This window comes from Lissotriton vulgaris, chromosome 1_1 (genome assembly GCF_964263255.1).
Source record: "Lissotriton vulgaris chromosome 1_1, aLisVul1.2, whole genome shotgun sequence".
NCBI classification, from domain to species: domain Eukaryota; kingdom Metazoa; phylum Chordata; class Amphibia; order Caudata; family Salamandridae; genus Lissotriton; species Lissotriton vulgaris.
Window position 1 is genome coordinate 1,175,514,640 of NC_141685.1, and position 22,499 is coordinate 1,175,537,138.

Below are 22,499 nucleotides of genomic sequence, written 5' to 3' on the forward strand. Positions count from 1 at the left end.
TATGTCCCCATAGGGACAGAAAACATAAGAAGAAGACTCCACAGGATCCTCTGAAACTTCCTGGGCAAGGAAGAGCAGCTACATAATAGCTAAAGAATACCCCACATATGGTGTCACATGCCTATAAAAATTAAGGGACAACTCTTGAGACAAGCTCATAGGCAGAGGTCAAAAAGAAATGTATAAACAGCTGGCCCAGCTGTATCAAAGGAAGGAAAAAACACGGCTGATCAGCCTCACAAACCGTCTGGGAAATAAAGTCTTGAACCCAGAGAAGGAGACCAGAAAAGCAGTGATAATACTGCATACGAAATCAAAAGTCCCTCATGGGGACTAAAAACCATGGGAGTCATGGGAACCCAGACATGAGGCATTGGACCGCCGAGTCGGCATACCCGTCAAACGGATTGACCCAATCAAAGGGCAGGTCCCAGAGTTGCTCCCGAACATTCTCAGGGAAACCGTCATCGCGTAGCTACGCATGGCAACACAGAGCAACTGACCTGGCCATAGCTAGACCAACAGAGTCAGTGGTGTCCATGGCCGACCGAATGGAAAACTATGCCACGTCAAAGCCATCACGAATAAGTCAGTCCAGGTCAACACAAGGGCCCTCCAGAAAAGAGGGAAGGAGTCGCTCGACGGAGTCCCAAAGGGCAAAAGTAGCCCAGCAAACACGCAAGACGTGTTCAGGGACCGAAGTCCCGAGCTGGTGGATGCAAAGACATTGCGGCTACACGACTCCAACCACCTAGACTCCCGAGTGGGGTGAAAGCAACGGAGTAGGAGAGCAAGGGAGCGCTGCCTGGACCACAAACCCTTGAGCCCTAGGATAGAGGGACAAACAGGCAGGGTGTTCTGGAGTCAGGTGACGGCAATGTGCAATAACACGACCCACAAGGTCCCCCGATGACGGCCTTGCCTAAGTCCCCAGAAGGATATCATGTAACGAGCCGCCGAAGGGCAACAAGGGCTCCACGTTCACAGTGCCCCGGTGGAGAAGATCCAACAGAGGGTCCGAAGGCAGGGAGACAGAGGGTGGTTTCATCTGCAAGATATCCGCAGCCCTGCGCACCGCCCTCACAAATGCTGCACAAGCCTCCATGACTGATGCAGGCAAATTTTCCACCAAACGACAGAGGCTCCGCAGAATGAGGAGCCGGCCAGTGCCCCATGGATGCCTGCTCTGTGGAGCAGTGAAACAACCCTGGGGTGGAGAACCCACTGGGGTCACGTCCTCTAACAAAGGAACAGCCGGGTACGGAACCGGCATTGACAATGTCGAAACAGCATTGGGTCGACAACGATGACCTCCGAAGACGACTTGTCTGCCTAGCATCGGACCAGCGTTGACTCGACCTCCACCGAGGTGGAAAACTGCCGGGAGGAACGATGTCGATTCTGAGTCGAACCCCGTGCTGTAGCTGCATCGAGGGACGATGCAGAGAGTCCCACAGGGCTGTGCGTAGATGCTGCAGGATGGCCAGACGTCTGAGAGGGATGCCCCTCCGGGCCGTGTCCCAGCATCGCGGCGACTCCAGAACGGGAGTCCGGGCACTCGGTCAGTGCCGAGGGCGAACCCCGACCTGAGTCCCTACCCCCACTGTGGGGCCCAAAGGCATGACATGGAGAGGGGGTGACCCAAGGATGGCTTGCAGGGCCCTGGAATATGCCACCATCTGGGTCCGAGTCGCCCAGTCACTAGGAACTGGTGGGTAGGCAGGGGTCGACTCCTGAGGGCGCATGTCCGGTAAAGACCGGGAGCAGCATGCTCGACGTCACGCATTCATGAGGTCGATGACCTCCGTGACTTCCTTCAGTGCTTACCTGATGTAGGTAAGCGACATCCATGGGAATGACTCCGGACTTGTCCCAAACAGGAACCTCAGCATGGGATGAAGAACTGCGCTGCTTGGACCCCCCCCACTGGAGACGGAGACTGGCGCCTCAAGGACTCTGAACGGGACAACCTGGCGTGCATCAACTTCATTCGCCGTTCCTGCAGGGACTTCAGCTCCAGCACCCGGCAGGCATCACACTCCATGGAGTCGTGGTGCGCACCCAAGCACCAAATTCCAAACTCATGTGGATCCGTCACCGACATCTGCCGCGTACAGGACTCACACGATTTGAAATATGAAGGCATTGGCACACTGTTCTGGATGCAAAATGGCATTGAGAAGGTCTAACAACAAAAAAGGCCAGAGTAACTGCTACTCCAAGATCAGCTTTGGGACGCGGAAAAGAAAACTGACGTCAGCTGGCCGAGGGGGGGATTTATTTGGCTCCATTTAGGTAACTTCCGTGGAGCTGGGGGATGCGGTCCCCCGGCGCGCAGAGGTACTGCTGGGGAAAACGTTTTCCGGATCAGTCTGACACCTGGGGATATTCTAAGTTAAGGAATCTGCGGCTAGATGTCTCTATCAGATGAGTCCTATCTTCAAGGATTTTGACAGGTTAATGTAAGGTGTCGAAAAGTTAAATATGAGAAGTAATCTGGAATAACCTGTGGTACTGAGAATTCTGGACCCGTGTTATAAACATAGTCGTATCATGACGATTTTGGTACCAACAGACCGGTAATGGTTTGAATACTATCCACAAGCATTTTTCGTCACGATCGGGTGACGAAATCATCCTGAAACCAGCATCTCCGTTCTGAACCCTCGGGTTCCATTTTGTGAACGGCATCCATTTTGTGATTGCCCTCACATAGCCAAGTGACTGACCCAAATACGAGTCCGAAGGACACGTACACCTTTGCCGACTCCTCTGTGACCTGGGCAAGCTGACTCCACTGCCCGAAGCCAACCCTGCCCGGCCAGTTCCTTTCCCAGTGGCCGACCGAGATGAGTATCAAGGCACAACATATCATAAACCTTTCATCGCACACAAACCATGCCTAATCTTACACACACCTGTCTCTGTCTTTTGCTTTATGACCTGCTTTACGAGGAGGAGGTGCCCGATTTTATTGGGGGTCCGTCGATATCTGATGAAAATACTGGGCCTTGCCGGGTAATCAATTACGGGCTGGATGAACTGAAATATGTGCCTGTCATCATGACTCTGCTTTTTCTTTGTAGTAAAAATATGTGTATGGTCAACTGTAAAATAAGGAATGTTTGCCTGAAGCTTATTATTCAGTATAAAAGAAGAAGACTGGCTTTGTAACTTTGAGCAGTCTCCTGAGAACTTACATGCTGTTGTACTTCTAGGATACCTGTTACTGGCTGCAGCCAATAAATACGATCTTTGACTTCACCAAGAAGACTCTGTGTTTCTGTGGTCTGAAACAGGAAGGACTCGAAGTCTTCGGGTGTTGTCCCCTGGCACCGCCGGGTTCTTAAAAACCCGGTACTTCAGTTGGCGCCCAACGCGGTGGCGATTTCAGCGGTACCGGTCCAAGCCAGAGGTTCGTGAGGAGCTTCGTGTGAAAATTCTGGAGGACGGCCAGCCACTTCATCGACCCCTGTATGTCGACGTGGTTCCGAAAGCCTTTGCTGCGAGGTTCCCCGCGTCCCGACGGCTACGAAGGACTGCTGCCCTGACTATCACCCTGTTTTGGACCCTTGATGTTTGGTAGAGCGTAACGTTAGACGAGTCTTCTGGTGACGTCATCGATCATCGATACCTCAGTTAAGTATAAGTGGAGCGTCTCCCAGTCCTTAGTTTTGTTTGGTGTCCCTTCGAGGATACACTTTGTTTGGAACTTGCAAGCGCCAAAACCGAAGGGCTCGCGTATTTGCGAGACTATCTTATTCGATAAACCTTCGAAGTTTGAAGCTAGACTAGAGAGCGAAGATGCCTGGTCTTAGCAGACCTGGAAATTTGTTTTGTCTTGGTTGTAGTAAGGATTCCCGATTGGACGACTCGTGTCCGGTTCCTCCGATTGGAACTCCGACTTATGAGCTGTATGTGAAACACGGCGTAGGCCCCATCACATATAATGAAGTATGGATCCGATACACCAGAAACAATGGTGTTTTAAAATGGCCCCAATATGGTAGTTTTGACACCGAAATCTTAGATAATTTGGAGGTTAAACTTTTAAAGAAGAAAGCCCGGCCGGTAATGTTTGACTCTTTCCGCCTATGGCGAAAGGAAGCCAAACAGAAAGAAATAAAACTAGCAAAGAAAAATAAACGAGGCATGTCAATGGTACAAGCGGCTGTCGCGTTTAGGGATAATGAGTTAGAGCAGGAGAGCGAACAAATGCTTAGAATAAAGAAGTTAGCGGTAGATAAGTGCTACCCAGTTTTGCCGCATAAAGGACAGGAAACAAAGAAAGACCTTGAAAAGGATCCTTTAATGTCCCACTTATTGAGTTCACCACCCCCCTATGCACAAAATGCTACTGCACCTCCGCAATGTTTTGTTATACCGCGCCCCGCCGCACAGCCCCCAGTTCTTCCACAGTCACCAGCCCCTCTTCCGCTGGCTCCTACTCTTCTGGTGCAGCCTCCTCAAGGCCCGCCGATCTCTACGACTTTGCCTACTGTCTCGACTATTTCTCCTAACGCTCCCTCTGCTATTGCCTCTGCCCCGGCCTTACCTCAACCTGTTTTTCCTACTGTCCTCCCGTCAGCTTCTCCGTCCGTTCGACAGAGAATGGCCAACACTGTCACTAACATTCTCTCACCTTTCTTAGGGTCGCCTAATACGACCCCTAATATGGAACAAAGACAGTTGCGGAGTCAACTGCCTGACTATAGAGAAAGAGAATTACTGAATAGATTAGCGCATAAATGGGTTGTCGACACTGTAAGATATGATGTACAGTCTGTCTTGGAGGTCTTCCACCAATGGGAAGCATCGAAGCAGAGATAGGTTTTTGAGCAAATGTGTGTTTTCCTCCATGAAGATTGGGATGAAAATGATTCGGAGTACGATCGGTCTGAGTTGTGCCTTGTGCGGTTCAAGTTCGCAGAGGGCATGATCGTAGGTCCTGATGTTGAAAGAGATTGAGACCTTGTTGTCGTATCGGAGTAAAGGGGCAACTTCTCGATCACTATCTGAGCATGATGCACCAGGTAGGAAAAAGGCGCGACAGTATCCGATGCGCGAAGTCCCTCCGGTGTGGAAGGAAGCGGTTCAGGCTGATGTTAACGCTGGAATTTTACCTGTGCCAGCACACTTTCAGCGTGTCTGGGTACATGTCCCCTGGAAGCGTGCTGAAGTTTTAGCCATCAAACAGTCTTTGCCTGATCCGCGCAAAAATCCAGCAGGGTACTATAAAGAGTTGACTCAGACTGTGGGTTCATGTATTATGAATTTGGCGGATATCGACATGTTGTTTGGCAATGTTGTTCCACAACCTATTTGGAGTAAGATTCGTCACGCAGATCATGTGGTCGAATTGGGTGATACATGGGTTAATCTTAGAAACGCTGATAATGGACAAATAGGAGGCGCTAAGCCCGATGATTTGATTACCGAGCTCCCTGGTAAGAATATTGCGTATATGAAGACTTTTTTTTTTTTTCATAACCAATTATATTAGGAGTTCAAGCAAAGCTCAACACAGCCCTCCACAGTCAGGAGGAGACTGTCAAAGACAGAAAAAAAGAGACACATCATTAGTACAGCATCGAACCCATCGTTATACAGTAAATGGCATCGAACTACCCCACCCACCCAACCCCAAAAACACCAACCAGCCCGCCCGCCGCTACCCACCCCTTATCCCACCCTAACCCAGTGCACGCGATCACAGTCCAGCAACTTGAGACAATCTACAAAGGTGGAGCCGGCCCGCGGCCTAGAGTGCGGGATCCACATCCAGCTGTAATGCATCATCATTGTCCACGGGGGGGTCAAGGAGCAGGCCCCGGTAATCCGCCCACCGTTTCCAGATTTTGTAATATTTGCGGGGACATCCCCGGGCTTCAAAAACAGGCTGCTCTAGACCCATGAGGAAATCCAGTCCCGCCCTCCAAGCCCGGAGGGGGGGGGGGGCGCGCTCGCTCTTCCAGGCCTGCGCCAGGTCCCTCTTCGCCACCACCAGCCCCAGCAACAGCAAATGGCGCTTGTAAATATTGCCCCCAACATTCTCTAGAACATGAAGAAGGCCCAGCCTGGGGGTACGGGGCAGGTCCCAACCCAACACCTCTGACAGGCAGTCCCAAACCCCAGCCCAGAATCGAGTCAGTCTCTCACAGGACCATACTGTATGAAACAGGGTGCCCTCTTCAGAACCACACCTCAGGCATTCCGGAGACGCGACAAGGCCTGCCCGCCATAGACGGTGTCTAGTATAATACGCCCGGTGGAGGTATTTGAACTGGATGAAGCGAAGGCGGATGGCTATAGCAGCACCTCGGGGAGATTCCAAGGCCTCACGCCAGTCGTCATCATCCAGTGGACCTACATCACCCTCCCAAGAGGCCCGCAGCGCTGCGAGTGAAGGGGAACAGTGAGTGACCAGAGAGCGATATATCTGCGAGACCTTCTTGTCACCCAGGTCACCCATAAACAGTTTAGCTTCGATAGGACTAAAATCAGGGAGCTGTTCCAGGCCCACCAGACTTGGAGTAAGTGCGTGGCGGAATTGAAGGTAGCGGAAAAACTGGGTCTTGGGCATGCTAAATTCGGAGCTAAGCTCCCGAAAGGACTTCAGGGTAGTACCAGAGAGGACATGACCTAGGGACGAGATCCCAATCGCATCCCAGCCGTCAAATCCGGACAGAGACGCCAGCGCCGGTAACAGGCCATTTCGCCACAACGGGGTTTCGGCTGTAAGCCGACCCCACCAGCCCACCCGATGCAAGGCCCGCCGCCAGACAGCGAAGACCACTTGGGTGACTTGCGGAAGCAGTCGCCTCCGCCTAGCCGAGTACAACAGGGTGTGAAGGGAGGCGCCACCCATCAGTGAATGCTCAAGGGCATAAGCCGGATCACTACGGTCGCCATACCACCACTCGTTGAGCACAAGGAGATGGGAGGCCTGATAGTAAGATAAAATATCCGCGGCCGCCAAGCCGCCGCAGTAGGTAGAGAGGAAGCATGTGCGCAGCGCCACCCTGGCGGCACCGCCAGCCCACAGAAACCGGCCCAGCACAGAATCAACAGTACGGAACCACTGCTGGTCAACCTGGAAGGGATGATTCTGCAGTTGATATAGCAGACGGGGCAAAGCCACCATCTTGAAGATGGCCGACCGGCCGTAGATATTAAGTGGCATGCGCGTCCATGTCTTGACGTCCAGTTGGACCCGATCCCATACAGGCAGAATGTTCCGGTCCCATGCCACTGCAGGCGAGGCAGAGAGGAAGACACCCAGGTACTTCACACCTTCAACTGCCATCTGAAGGGATGCAGCCCACGGGCAGTCCACTGCGGCACCCCCCAGCACCCACATGGTCGATTTGCGCGGGTTAAGGAAGAGCCCCGATGCCCGACCAAACTCCTGCATCAACTCCAGGACACGAGGACCCGTACGCTGCAGGTCGGTCATGAAAAATAGCACATCATCCGCATATAAAGCTATGCGGTCTGAGTGATCCGCACCCCAGACGAAGCCACGGTAGAGCTCATCACGGCGCACCCTGGCGGCCAGCGGCTCCATGGCCAGCGCGAAAAGGTAAGGGGAGAGCGGACACCCCTGACGCGTGCCCCTGGACACCGGAAAACGAGCAGACGTCGTTCCCGAGATACGCACCGAGGCCGTGATCTCAGTGTAGAGCAGCCTGATATAGGAGAGGAACACCGGGCCGAGATTCAGCAGCGGCAACAGAGCAAAAAGAAAGGTCCAGCTGACCGAATCGAAGGCACTATCAATATCAGCCAGCAGGAGCGCCGCCGGGTCCTCCGAAGACTCAATCGCTTGTATCGCGGCCTGCGCCCGTCGTATATTGTGTCTCGTTGCCCTGCGCGGCATAAAACCCGCCTGATCTGGGTGGACAAGGGCCGAAATGTGTGGAAGTAAACGGTTCGCCAGCGCCTTTGCCAGGAGCTTGGCCTCGAAGTTGATGAGGGATATGGGGCGATAAGAGTCATGGCGATCGGGGGGCCTACCTGGCTTCAAAAACACCACTATTTCGGCATGACGCCAGTCCGGTGGGAGGCGGCCACGCTCTCGTGCCTTTTCCAGGGCCCGCAAGTAGTGCGGCCCGAGCTGCAGATGGAACTTCTTATAAAATTCGCTGGGGAAACCGCTCGGCCCCGGCGCCTTGCCTACATTTAACTGACCCAGTGCATCACCCAGCTCCTCAGCCGACAGGGGAAGGTCCAGGGCCTCGCGCACCTCATCAGATACAGCAGATGGGGGAACCGAAGCAATATAATCTGCGATAATGGCAGGGGAGAGAGTCTCCCGAGAGCGCGCAAAACTCGTTGCAAGAGTTGCCGGATCTGTGATTGCCACTCCTGCACCATCAACAAGGCCCGGCAGCGTAAGAGGCTGTAGGTTCTGTTGGCACAGCCTATGGAGCATGGTGCAAGACTTGTCGCCCCACTGGTAGACCCGACTACGGGTGGCTCACCACGCCTGACGAGCCTCATCTAACAGGACCGAGGAATAAGACTGTTGCGCCTGCAGGAGTAGCCGCAGTGCCACATCATCGGGTGCCTCGCCGTGCCGAGCCTCGAGCTCCTCCACCCGCTCTGCGGCCGCAGCAATGCCTCCCAGCCGAGTCCGGCGAGCAGACGCACACCAAGCAGTATCTATGCCCCGCAGGGTGGGTTTCATAGCCTCCCAAACTGTCACCGCATCCATCCCTTCGGTAAGGTTGTCCTGCCAATAATGGGCGATCGCGCTACGCAAATGTTGGGAATAATCAGGGCGCTGCAGATGCCACGCGGACATTCGCCATCGGAAGGGGGAGCGTGCTTTGCACAAGTCAATTTGTACCGCCACTGGGGAATGATCAGAGAGCCCGCGGGGCCGAATCGCTGCCCCCTTCACTCTGTCAAGGAAAGCCCTCGGGACAAACACACAGTCCAAACGCGAAAGGGAGCCATGGACAGCCGAGACAAAGGTGTACTCTCGCCGTTCCGCATGCAGATGTCTCCACACATCCACCCAGCCCAGACCATCAACCATAGCCCCCAACCGTGTAGGGGAGGATACAGGTGCCACTCCTGGCCTCCTCTGCCGGTCCAAAGCCACATCCATCACATCGTTCCAGTCTCCGCCAATCACAGCCATGGAGCGGGGGAGCTCAGCCCATACAGCAAACAAACGTTCAGCTAAGGCCCACTGCAAGGGGGGGGGGGGCATACACACAGCCAAATACAACCGGCTCCACCCCGACCTTCCCCATGTACAAAGACAAAACGGCCCTGGGGGTCAAGCCACTGACGCTCATGTACATACGCCAGCCGTCTATGAATAAGAATGGCTACACCTCTGGAGCCCCTGGTAAATCTGGCATGGAACACTTGATGGAAGCCAAAGCGCTGCAAGCTCAGGGCTTTCGTACCTAGCATGTGCGTTTCTTGAAGAAGGAGCACATCTGCCAAGTCCCTCTTAGCCCATCGAAGCACCGCTCCCCGTTTAATCTTGTCCAATAGTCCCCGTACATTCCAGCTAAGGACACGCATGGAAGCGCCATTGGGCGCCAAGTGAGGAACATCAACCATGATCACAATGCTCCCAGCCCCACACTCCCCGACCCCCGGCCCACGTCCCAGACCCCACAGTTGCAAAATACACAAAGACCACGTGCACCCCCAGAACCAGAACCCCAGACCCCACAAATCCCGAAGCCCCAAACCCTACTACCCCTCCGACCCCGACCCAACCCACAAGCAACCAAACACCCAGGTTCCCCCCACCCCCACCCCCATACTTCAAGGAACAATGAAGTACCTGTCGCGGTATACGGTACTTCAGGCCCAAAACACAGCACCCAAAGCCAGCCATACCAATGGATCCCAACTAGTCCCCCCTCTAACTAATCAGACACACCCAGAACCACCTCCCAGTCCCAACAGGAGGAGGCAGCCCAAAGTACGTGCCCTGAACCCCAACAAACACACAGTAGAGTCATAAGCATAGCACCACAAGAAAGTTACAGCCCATGAAGGCCCCGGCATTCGCCAAGAAGAAAGCAATACTGCACCAGCCAATGTATGTCCCATCGACCACAGCTCAGCCTCCGCCAGATATAGTCACATATAGAAGGCAACCAGCAGACAGTCCCCATGAAGGGCGATCAGGAGCCTCCATCAGATTGATCCGCATCAGGCTGTGTGTCCCCCAAGAGGGGGTCCCGGGACAGGGACCTCCGCCGGGAGCGGGACTTGCGATGACGTTTTCCTTTGCCAGACGGGTTGCTCCTGTCCTGAGACGAGCCACGCGATGATCCAGAGTGCAGCCCCGGTTGGACGTGAGGTCGGATCCTGACTGTTTCATCGGTCCAGTTGAAGACGGCCTCCGGTGTATCAAAGAAGAGGGTCTTGGAGTTGAAGATCACCCGGAGGCGGGCCGGGTAGAGCAGCGAGTATTGAATTTTCAGGCCGCGCAGCTTGGCCTTGGCAGCCAGGAAGGAGTGCCGCTGTTGGTGGACCAGTTTGGTATAGTCCGGGAAGATCATTATTTTATGATTGTCATACAGCAGGGTGTCCTTCATCCGCGCTTCCCGGAGGATGACGTCCCTGTCGTGGAAGTTGAGGAGCCTGGCGATGATCGGGCGAGGCCGCTCCCCGACTGGCGGCTTCTGTGTCAGGGCGCGGTGGGCACGCTCCACTATGAAGCATCGCGACAGGGAGTCCGGAGGTAGCCAGCTCTCCAGCCACCGGGACAGAAAAGCGTCCATAGGCCCATTCTCGCAGTCCTCCGGAAAACCAACGAAGCGCAGGTTGTTTCGCCTCGCCCGCCCCTCGGCATCCTCCACACGAAGCGCCAGGCCCCGTTGGATCTGTTCCATGTCGGCAATCTTCTTCTTAAGGGCACCAACATCACCCTCCACTGCCGTGACCCTGGTCTCAGTTTCAGTAATGCGGGCGACTGCATTGCGAAGATCTTGACGCAGCAGCATCACATCGGCCCCAACCGCGCCGATTTTCGCATCCAGCATGTCACGGGACTGTGTAATGGCCGCCATCAACGCCGCGTTGTCCGGTCCAGTAGGATGACTCCCACCAGCCGCCCCGGCTCCTCCACCATGGCCAGTGAATTTGTCAATGGGTCCTGTCTTAGTGGCGGCCGAGCCCCTCGTCATGGCGGCCGTGAGCAGTGACACGCACCTGTATCAGGGCCGCTTCTCGCAATAGTCCACCAGCTAGGCCCCGGCCGAGGCGTCTCGAACACACCAGGCCGCCCGAGAGTCCCTCACCACCGGCCCACAGATCGGGTTACACCCCAGGCAATGCTGCCCCGCCAAGGTGTATGAAATCGTCTTCGCGCCCACCGGCACTCCTGGCACGGCGCAGATATGGGCCACTCCAGTGCAAACTACAAGTTCTCCAACCGCCGCCCCAGGTACCACAGGAGCAGGATAGGGCAATTATCCGGGCCAGGCGCCTGTTTGACCCCTCAGTTCCCGGGAGGCCCCCGCCGTGTCCACCCACCAGGGCAATGGATCCGGGCCGGTGACTCCGGGTGGGGACCACCAAACTAGAGGTCCCGGCTGCACCAAGGCCAGGCAGGCCGCAGAGCTTCCGACACCCCCTCCAGTCGCAGCGAGGAAGGGCCGAGGATCCCACTGTAGGTCGTCAGGAGCAGGGAACCCCGGATCGTGGCCAGCCCAGGCTGCGAAAATCAAGGTCCCGACTGCGCCCGGGCCACCAGGCCACCCCTGCCGCTCCGGCCCCTTCGCCGCGTCTACACCACCTGCAGGTCCAGCCAAGGGTCCAATGTTTGCCGCGACCCCCTCTGGCACAACTCCTCGCAGCAGCCCCCACTGCGCCGGTCAACAAGAATGGAGGACACAGTTCTCACCGGCAACGGAGCCGCCGCCAGTCCCAGCGGAGGGTAATGCGTCTGCCAGCAGTGGGGGACAGCAGTAGCAGAGAGTCCGGATACCAGCGTGAATGTCCTCGGGTGTCGCCAAACTCGAGGCCCCGGCTCCAACAAGGCCAGGTAGGCCGCAGCCCCTCCGAGGCCCCCCCCCGGCCCAGGCCCCCGCCACCGGCAATGCAAGGACAGGCAGGGCACTCCGCTGTGCGCCGCCGATAGCAGACAGCCCCGGAACGCGGTCAGGGAGCGGCAGCACCGGCTCCGGGTCAGGTCCCCCCGTCGGGGATGCCAAAATCGAGGCCCCTGTTCGTCCGGCGGGCACCAGGCCGCTCGCTGCACTCACTCGCCCCACAGCCGCAGACGGTCTCGGCGCGTTATCTCCAGCACCGGACGGTTCCCGGTGTCCTCCGCCAACACTACCCTGGATGCGGTGCACTTTCTGGGGTTCAGGGCCAGGATAATTCCAGGATAATCGGCGGGCCGGCGGGAGCTCTTAGGCAGCCACGTCCGCCATGATCGCCCGCTAAGCCACGCCCGTATATGAAGACTTTAATGCCCAAATTACGTGTGTCTGCGTGTAAGCAGAAGAAAGATGAAACGGTGTCCGACTTTTTCACGCGGTTTGAGGAGACTTTTGTAGATCATAGTGGTCAGGATATGGCTACTGACGGTGGCCAGAGATTGTTCGTCGACAAATTTGTGCATAATTTACTTCCGGAATTGTGTGCTAAGTTGAAGGATTCTGAGAGTGCTTGGGCTGTTTCGACGTCAGCACAGATTTTAGCTACTGCCCAGTACTATGAGAATAGGCGCAAAGACGAGTTAGAGAAAGCAGATAAAAAGACTAAAGAATTAAAAACTAAAGTTCTTCTGCAGCAAGCCTATCCACCCCGTCCTAATGGTCAGCGTGATTATCAACAGCCTCAGCAGTATTCGGGAAACTCGCAAAGAAATGAGTTTTCTCAGCAACGTTTACCGTATGGTCCTAATCAGTGTGCGTATTGCAAAGAAGAAGGCCATTTTAAGAATAGCTGCCCTGTTTTATTACAACGCATGAATGGTGTTTCTTGTGCAAGAGGGCGAGGTGTTCAACAAACCCCTAGAGGTAGAGGATGTGCAAATGTTCCTCAGAACACACGTCCATTTCCACCACAGAATTCAATGAATAGTTTTGATCAACAGAATAACGCGTCTGGTAGGACGGCTCAGTACTACGCTGACGACTACCATGCAGAAATATGGAAGGTAATGATTGCTAGGACAGCCATGGACAAAGAGGGAGTTGTTTCAGTTCCAGTAGATCAGAATGGACCTTATGTCGAGGTGATTACATCAGGCGTATCAGAGCCTTTTCTGTTGGATACTGGTGCTACAAAGAGTTCTATTATGCACTCAAAACTCCCTGGCGCACCTTTGTCTGACGAAATGAATGCTTCAGTAGGTTTTTCTGGCGCCCTGGTTAGGAACCCGATTTCTAGTCCTATGTCTCTTTCTGTTGGACCTTGTGAATTCGAAGCACCCCTTATTCTTACGACAGGTTGTGGTGAGAACTTGCTAGGATTGGATTTGTTGAAGAGATTGTATGCAACACTGTATTGTTCTCCTTTGGGAGTACAGCTCACATTGGGTAAGAAAGTGATCTCTCCGATGTATTTGTCAAAAGATAAAATGCCAGCCGAATTATCCTCTCTTCCGGATACCCTTTGGGCCACTGGCCCTAAAGATGTAAGCCTTTTGGAAATTCAGCCATATGTTGTGACATTGAAAGCCAATGTTAGAATGCCGCGCATTCCCCAATACAAGATCTCTAGCGAAGGTGAAAAGGCGTTGTTAGCGATCATCTATGATTTGATTAAAAAAGATTTAATTGAAGAAACTAGAGGCAATGTTTGCAATAGCCCTGTCTTGCCTGTTTTGAAGCGCACTGATCCTTCCCAGCCACCTGTTTTTAGGTTTGTGATTGATCTCAGAGAGGTGAATAAGATCGTTGTGCCACAGTTTCCAGTTGTCCCTGATATTACTGCCCTATTAACAATGATTCCAGCTTCAGCGACTTGGTTCTCAGTGATTGACCTGAAGAACGCTTTCTTCAGCATCCCGATCGCCGAGGAGAGCAGGGATATTTTCGGCTTCAGTTTAGGAGGCCGAAGTTTCCGCTTCAAACGCGCTCCTCGGGGCTACTGTGAAAGCCCATCCATATATAGTCAGGCTTTAAAAACACAGCTTGATACGATCGTTTTACCTGATGGCGCTACCCTTATTCAGTACGTCGACGATTTGCTAATCACTACAGATACTGAGAAGATTTGTAAGGAAGCCACGTTGTCGTTGTTGCGTCATTTGTCTGACTTGCATCACAAGGTGTCTCTTTCCAAGTTGCAATATTGTCGACAAGAAGTGACCTACTTAGGTCACCTCTTATCGAAGGAGGGAAGGAAACTGACCCCAGAAAGAATTCAGGCAATTGCGAAATTGAGTGTGCCAAGAACACAGAGAGAAGTGCGTGCTTTCTTGGGCATTACATCATATTGTAGACAATGGATACCAAATTTTTCTTTGTTGGCCAAACCTTTGGTGGCATTAACTTGTAAAGATACACCGAATCCCATTCCGTGGTCTGAAGAGTGTCAGAAAAGTTTTTCCGAATTGCGCGATGCATTGTGTTCGGCTCCTGTGTTGGGTACCCCCGACTACAGTAAGCCCTTTACATTGTACGTCCACGAAAAAGAAGGTTGTGCATTGTCAGTTCTGACACAGTCTTTTGGGGACAAGCAGCGTCCATGCGCGTACTTTTCGTTGACTTTGGATCCGGTAGCTCGGGCATTGCCGAGTTGTTTAAGAGCCACAGCGGCAGCAGCTGTTTCTATCCGACAGTCTGCTGGTTTAGTGATGAATAATGTGTTGATCGTAATGGTTCCACACGCAGTGGTTACTTTGTTAAATAGAACCAAGACACAGCACTTAACTAGTGCTCGATTGTCAGGTTATGAGTTAACCTTGTTAGCGAGTCATGTCCACATTAAAAGATGCAGTGCATTAAACCCAGCCACGATGTTGCCGATTCCAGCTGAGACAGAGAATGCTGAAAAGCAGCACAACTGTTTCTTTAGGACAGAAGAAGAAACGAAAGGGAGAGTAGACCTTAGGGACACTCCTCTTCCAGAATGTGATGGTACTTTGTGGGTTGATGGTTTGTGTTTCAAGTTGCCAAATGGTGATACGACTGCGGCATATGCTGTTACGACTTTGCATACTATTGTTGAAACTGCACGCATCCCACATAACTCAGCGCAAGCTGCAGAGTTGATTGCACTTACGAGAGCATGCGTGCTGGCGAAAGGAAAACAAGTGAATGTGTACACTGACAGTCAGTATGCATTTGGTGTGGCTCATAGTTTTGGACGTTTGTGGCGTTAACGTGGGTTTTTGACTTCGCATGGTGCTAAGATCCAGCATGGTCAGTTGGTGAATGAGCTTCTTGAGTCACTGACCTTGCCGTTACAAGTTGCGATTGTGAAATGCAGTGCACACAAAAAGATCACAGATGATGTCGGCAGCGGAAATGCGTTTGCGGATGAAGTCGCGAAAGAAACTGCAAGGAATGTGATGAGTCGAATGTATGTTGCGGGTCCGGCGAGATGAGTTCCGGATAGAGGAATGTGTGAAGATACGATTGAAAGTGTGAAATCCATTCAAGCTGAAGCTACAGAGAAAGAGTTGAATGAATGGAGACAAATTAAGGGGAAATTGGATGCGAATGGTTGTTGGGTCGAATTGTCAGAACACCAGCGATGGTTGTTACCCGATGCGTATGTGCCTGCAGTGGTTACAATGGCGCATGGTATGGCTCACATCAGTGTGAAAGATTTGCAAGTTACTAGCTCCAGTATGGCAGAACACTAGAATCCCTACGTATGCAGAGAATATAGTCAAGAACTGTATGGTGTGTCTGAAATACAATCCCGGTAGGGGAACCCCAACTCCAGCTGGTCATTTTGCGCCTCCAACGTATCCGTTCGAGGTTTTGCAGCTAGATTTCATCCACATGGAGAGGTGCAACAATCTGAAATACGTACTCGTTGTTGTTTGTGCCTTTTCAAGATAGATAGAAGGATATCCCCTGAAAGATAGAAGCATATCCCCTGAAAGACAATACTGCCATGTCTACAGCTAAAGCCCTTGTCAAGGAATTCTTCCCCAGATTCGGAATGCCAAGAATGGTGTGGAGTGATAATGGGAGTGAATTTGTGGGTCGAGTGATGAAGAAAGTATGTGAAGGGCTAGACATTCAGCAAAAGTTCCACGCTGCAAATCACCCCCAATCAGCTGGATTAGTAGAATGCTATAAAGGCACCCTAAAACTGAAATTGGCCAAAATCCAAGCGAGCACTGGTCTTAAATGGCCTGACGCTCTGCCCTTGGCACTCCTCTCAACAAGAATGACTGTGCACTCGCGAATGGGACTTAGTCCACATGAGATAGTGTTCGGCCGTCCGGCCAACATATGGGGTGTGCCAAGGCCGACAAAGTTTAGCGAGGTAAACCCTGTACTGCTTGATTATTTGTACGAATTGACGGCTAAATTGCGTGTTTTACACCAACAGGTACATGATACTCTACCTCAAGCTACCGAAGCTCCAGGACACCCTATCGATCCTGGAACCTACGCGCTCGTAAAGAATTTCCAGCGGACAATGAATGATGAGCCCCGCTGGACCGGTCCCCACCTAGTACTTCTCTCCACAAGATCAGCTGTTCGAGTGCAAGGAAAGAAACACTGAATCCACGGGACCCATTGCAAAAGGGTCCCCCTACCTCTGCCTCATTTTTTTTTCTTCTTTTAAATATATAATTTATTGAATACACAGAATAAAAGGCAACTTAATTGTTACATCTTGCATTCGGTCACATCTCGAGGATGTCTGTCAGTCGCGGGACGTATCACAATTTACAATGGTACAGTGTTGCATACAGTTCAACTATAATGTTATATAAGTGTTCCTGTCGTTTCAGCGCCTTAAGCAAAACGATATCAAGAAATAAAAATGAATAACATGGAACAGGAACTAAACCGAAAAGGGGACTGAAGATGGGGGTGTGGTCATCGAACGTATGGATGTGGTGTGTGTGATCCAAGTCTGGGAACTGCCGTTACATTACAGGGTCATGGATGCCATGGGGTGGTGTCTGCGAGCTATCTCTCGGTGTCAGGGAGGGCCGAAGGCCTGGGGCAGTGGGTGTGGTGCACGCTTGGGATGTCAGGCGGGGCAGTCCCACGTCGGTCACGATGGGGCATCGTCAGCGGGTGTTGCAGTGTCGTCCTGAGGTTGGATATTCAAGTCCCTATCGGGGGTGTCAAGGTCGCGGTCTGTGGTCGCTGTTGTGGTAGGCCCTACTTGGTTATCTTTATGTAAAGAGCCCAGCATTTCGTCCCATAATGTCGCGATTGGGAATTTCCGCAGTCCCGCAGTTTCCTCATTGTGTAGGGTGATGCTTTCTGCTTTCGCCCAGTTGTCTAGGGAGGCACGCCAATGTGTCATCAGGGGGGGTGGGCCGTTTCCAGTGTTTCGTGATCAGTCGATTGGCTGTAATGAGGCCTAAATCCCAGAAACGAGAGGGGACCTTATTGTGCTTGGTTCTTTTGTATATGCCCAGTATGCACGCTTCCCATGTGTTTGGTATTTTCATATCGGTGCAGCGTTCCAGTGTCGGTAGTAGTGTCTGCCAATATGTCTGGAGGTGTGGGCATTGCCACAGCATATGTAATAGGTCTGCGCCCTCCAGTGCACACCGTGGGCAGCCAGCCGTGGCACCCGGGAAGTATAAGTTGATTTTATCTGGCGATAGATATGCACGGTGCAGTATGTAGAACTGGATCAGCTTAAACCGCGCATTTCGTGGGATGTTCTTTGGGCCCGTTAATATCATTGTCCACTCCCCTTCTGTCCAAACCTTCCCCCTGTCAGGCGCCCATTTGTCTCATAGTGGCTGTAGGGTATGTTGCGTGTGCGACAGCAGTGCTTGGGTCAGCCAGTGTACCACATGTGTACCGTTCCCCATGACATGCAGGTGTTGTATCAGTTGATGCGTGGGTGGTTCCTCTGCTATGGTTCCCCACCTTTGCGTGATTGCCATGACTATGGAGGCATGCTGTAGAAATTGCCCCGCCGGGAGACCAGTGTCTTCGGCCAGCGTCACAAAAGGTATCAGTCCTCCATCGGCATAGAGGTCCGCCATGGTGTCTACCCATGTGCGTGTCCAGTGTTCTAGTGCTGCTTCTGTGACAACAGACGAGGTTGTGGGTGTGCCCAGGAGTGGTTAAGCGGGGGCATATGGTTTAGTGTGTTTAGTAATTTTCAGGCTCCTGGTGTAGCATGTGACAGCTATGGCTGTATGTAGCTGAGTTGCTCTCCCCGCAGGTGCCAGGGGGTGGGAGAGGGTGTGGATCTGGGCGTGTGACAGCATACCAGTGGCCGTAGCTATGTCTTCCAGGTTTCTGCCCGCTAGCCAGGCCGTCACCCACTGCAATTGCGCCGCCAAATAATAGAGCTCTAGATTCGGCACTGCAAGGTCCCCGTCGCTGACTGGGGTGTAGAGTTTCCTCAGGGCTACCCTGGGTCTGCCAGTATTCCATATCAGATCTCTGACCATGGTTTCCAACTCTTTGAAGGTGCGGACCCGGACATATGTTGGAATGTTGGCAAAATAGTATAGAAGTCTGGGCAAGACGATCATTTTTGTCAACGTCACTCTGCTCGGTACATTGAGTGGGAGTGTCTTCCAGAAGGAGATCTGGGATCTTATGGACGTTATGGCGCGTGTGAGGTTACCATCTAGGATGTCCGGGGGTGTTCTGTAGACGTATATGCCTAGGTATTTGAACGTGGTGCGGTGCCATGGTAGCTGTTCGCCTTGGATCACTATCTCTGTGTCTGGGGTGTCCGGATCAAATGCATACGCCCCTGACTTGGCCCAGTTGACCCTAAGGCCTGACATGGACCCAAAGGACGAAGATTTCTGACAGTTCTGGCGGTATGCAGGTGAGGTCTTTGACATACAAAAGTAAGTTGTCCGCATATAGCGACACTATGTGGACTCCGTCCGCCAGTGGAATGCCCCAATGTGTGCCCCTGGCACGTAACGTCTCGGCTAGGGGTTCTATCGCTAGTGAAAACAGCAGTGGAGACAGTGAGCAGCCCTGCCTGGTGCCGCGTCGGACTCTGATGGAGTCAGACATCAGTTTGCCGGTGCGGACTCGTACTTCCGGATGATTGTATAGTAGTCCGCCCCTACCTCTGCCTCATGACCGGTGGGTCCAGGAAGGGATTGCTGATTCTGAGACTGAAACCTTGCCTCGCTTCCTGCTCTTTAGTGATGCACAGGTAAAAGGAACAAACACTGTACGCAAGAGTGACGACATTCTGCAAGGATCTGTGCCACCGTCAATGCAATTGGACACTACAGAACCTGAACTTTTGTTCCGGGACCAGACAGTACCCGGAAAGCACCGTTATAATTTAAGGCCGAGAACTAGGAATATGGACATCCGGGTTCTGGTGCTAGGGTCACGGTTGCCCAAGTCTTTGGGGTGCAGCCGAAGACGTTAGGTCAACGGTTCTGGTCGGTCTAAGGGAGTTGCCCTGGACTGACAGAAGCATCCTTCAGCATAGAACACCCTACCGCCGCGGGCAGCAACTTAGAGAGGATGGAGTTTTTCAAGACGGAGAGACCTGCCAAATCCATGAACTTTAAGAAACAGAATGTGTACAGTGATGACAAGAACACGATTTTTGATAATATGCATTTTCATGTTGCTTAGTGTAATGACGTTTTTAATAGGCTATGTTTTATTCACTTTTCAAGTGACATTTGCACCCACTACACAGCCCACACCTCCTTTGCCTGTTTCCTCGCATTCTTTTCACCCTTTGCCTGAACACGAGTCTGCTAGAAGATTGGAGTTTGTTAATAATTCATTAGTTCAGCTTTTACACTAGCACCAGTTAGTAATGAACACAACTAATTGTTGGGTGTGTGGTCTTATGCCACATACGACAGATAAAGGTATCCCATATTTTGTTTTGCCATTCAGCTACTATGGTTCTTTGTGGGCGTTTCAGACGATGTTCCTATTTGCCATCGAACTATATCCCCCACGTTCCACGAGAAGTAACTCGAGCAACAAGGAGTTAGTGATGAGAGTAACAAATATGAGCAGAGATATTGACTCGTATAGAACGATTCCCCGAGATGAGTTGCAGGCTTACAGTAGATGGAACGTAACAGAGTATAGAGTTACCTTGAGTGAAAACAAGCGAGCGAAGAGATCCTCCCCAATATGGATTGTACCCCATCAGGGTCACCTATGTCTGCAGGGAAATGGCAAGAACTCCGGAGCTCAGTTAGGGAAGAGTGTCTGCACAGAAACGTATGTCTTTACAGACTTCCCCTTCATTCCGAGCAGCTAAGGGTACCTACTTCATCTGCCATGATAGAGCCTATACATGGTTGCCCCCTGACTTCTCGGGCACATGTTTTATCTCGTTCCTGTTGCCTCCCACCTACACGGCCGCAGCAGATTACCATAAGACAAGGATAGTTAGAGGTGTCATGAGTAAAGATGACACAGCCGGACAAGAATTTGGAGACTTCGTAAGAGGTTTTCTGCCGTTTTGGGGGCCTATGGTGAACAGCAGGAACATTCGCCAGTTGACAAGGGTGGTCGATTCTACCATAACTGAGACTGCCGGTGCCCTTAGTAACTTGACTGCTGAGCTCCAGTCGGATCGCCTTATGACTCTTCAGAACAGGGTCGCATTAGACGTCATACTTGCAGACCGAGGTGGGGTATGTACAGTGATCCAATCAAGTTGCTGCATTTTCATCCCAGATAACGCCCCGACAGTATACCAGGCCATCTCCAAACTGCACAAGATCTCTGACTCTATTCACTTGGATAAAGGAGACTGGTCACTGATGGGGTGGTTCTGGGAACTGATATCCGCCTGGGGATGGAAGATTCTGATAGTCATTGGGATGATCTTAGCCATTCTTTTCCTGCTCTGTCTATGTGTACAGTGTGCTCCTGCAATATGTAGCCTCTGTGTTACATCGTGCATAAGGAAACCTATATCAAGAAACGAACTAAGTAATAGGATGATGCTACAGCAACATCTCAATGACTTTATGAATATAGACCTGGACTCAGATTAGCATGAGGATAAGTTAATTGCCTATGTAAGGGCAAAAGGAGGGTCTGTGGTACTGAGAATTCTGGACCCGTGTTATAAACATCGTCGTATCATGACGATTTTGGTACCAACAGACCGGTAATGGTTTGAATACTATCCACAAGCATTTTTCGTCACGATCGGGTGACGAAATCATCCTGAAACCAGCATCTCCGTTCTGAACCCTCGGGTTCCATTTTGTGAACGGCATCCATTTTGTGATTGCCCTCACATAGCCAAGTGACTGAGCCAAATACGAGTCCGAAGGACACGTACACCTTTGCCGACTCCTCTGTGACCTGGGCAAGCTGACTCCACTGCCCGAAGCCAAACCTGCCCCCCTGTTCCTTTCTCAGTGGCCGACCGAGATGAGTATCAAGGCACAACATATCATAAAACTTTCATCGCACACAAACCATGCCTAATCTTACACGCACCTGTCTCTGTCTTTTGCTTTATGACCTGCTTTACGAGGAGGAGGTGACCGATTTTATTGGGGGTCCGGCGATATCTGATGAAAATACTGGGCCTTGCCGGGTAATCAATTACGGGCTGGATGAACTGAAATATGTGCTTGTCATCATGACTCTGCTTTTTCTTTGTAGTAAAAATATGTGTATGGTCAACTGTAAAATAAGGAATGTTTGCCTGAAGCTTATTATTTCGTATAAAAGAAGAAGACTGGCTTTGTAACTTTGAGCAGTCTCCTGGGAACTTACATGCTGTTGTACTTCTAGGATACCTGTTACTGGCTGCAGCCAATAAATACGATCTTTGACTTCACCAAGAAGACTCTGTGTTTCTGTGGTCTGAAACAGGAAGGACTCGAAGTCTCCGGGTGTTGTCCCCTGGCACCGCCGGGTTCTTACAAACCCGGTACTTCAAACCTAATCTGGATACAAGCTGTAGAACTGAGCAGAGGGAGACTCCCTTTCACACGACGTGCGGTAGATGCCTCTGCTGGGAGTGTTTTAAAGGGTGCTATTGTCTGATTGGCGGCAGTAAATAATGTAGATAAGCTATTGAATTAAATGTTTTTGCCAAATGCTTTACAATGTACGGTGGTACTCCTACCCCGACAGGGAGGATTCAAGCATGTGAATCTATGAAAGATCCAATACTGGAGAACGCAACATATAAGGATTAAAACAACACATGACTACCCGTTACCTGAACTGAGATTCTTCAGAAGGAATTAAACACAACACATTTACAGATATTTCATTCGGTGACTAGGGCGTTATCTGCCACTACTTGTTTTAAGATATAAAAAGAGATAAGGGAAACTGGCTCCGAAATATCCCACTATAATTGTCATTCATTTTTAAAACCCAGGCCCATAAACCAGCAGCAAACATAGCCCTCTC

At 51.8% G+C, this 22,499-nt stretch overlaps 1 protein-coding gene across 2 annotated transcripts in view; it reads right to left on the reverse strand.

Annotated features, from left to right (window-relative positions):
- FIRRM (FIGNL1 interacting regulator of recombination and mitosis) overlaps window positions 1-22,499 on the reverse strand; it is a 3,285,109-nt gene that overhangs the window by 1,768,740 nt on the left and 1,493,870 nt on the right. The gene's annotated exons all lie outside the window — the stretch shown is intronic.